The sequence below is a fragment of the Penaeus monodon genome, chromosome 27, assembly GCF_015228065.2.
Source record: "Penaeus monodon isolate SGIC_2016 chromosome 27, NSTDA_Pmon_1, whole genome shotgun sequence".
NCBI lineage: Eukaryota > Metazoa > Arthropoda > Malacostraca > Decapoda > Penaeidae > Penaeus > Penaeus monodon.
In genome coordinates this window covers 24,289,540-24,289,913 of record NC_051412.1, presented here as the reverse complement: position 1 = coordinate 24,289,913, position 374 = coordinate 24,289,540, and the positions used below count along the sequence as shown (strand labels likewise).

Here is a 374-nt window from a genome sequence, read left to right as displayed (position 1 = left end):
AAAATTTCTAATGTTTCTCACGTTCAACCATCAAGCGTACATATCAAGAGCTAAGGTGAGTCTTAGGTTCGCTGCAACTGGTGTCTGCGTGTTTTGTGTTTATTTTTATAATAACCATAATGCTAATAATCATAATACATATTTTAAAACATTTTTTTTTTTTTTACAAACCGCATTGTATAACCATTAAACTTATTTTGCAATATTTATCAATTGGAATTTATTTGTGTCATGATGTACTCAGTACTTTACCATATAAATGCAGGGAAACCAACATTAGCATATTTTGAATGCTATTATATTTTGGGATAAAGCTAGTTTACCAATGGCAGCAGAAATAATTACTATTACTGATTATAATACAATTAAATGTG

The 374-nt window shown here is 28.3% G+C and overlaps 1 protein-coding gene across 1 annotated transcript in view; it reads right to left on the bottom strand.

The window, feature by feature from the left end:
- Positions 1-374, bottom strand: part of LOC119590704 (iodotyrosine deiodinase 1-like) — a gene marked incomplete at its 5' end in the record, with an annotated part of 12,533 nt that overhangs the window by 11,142 nt on the left and 1,017 nt on the right.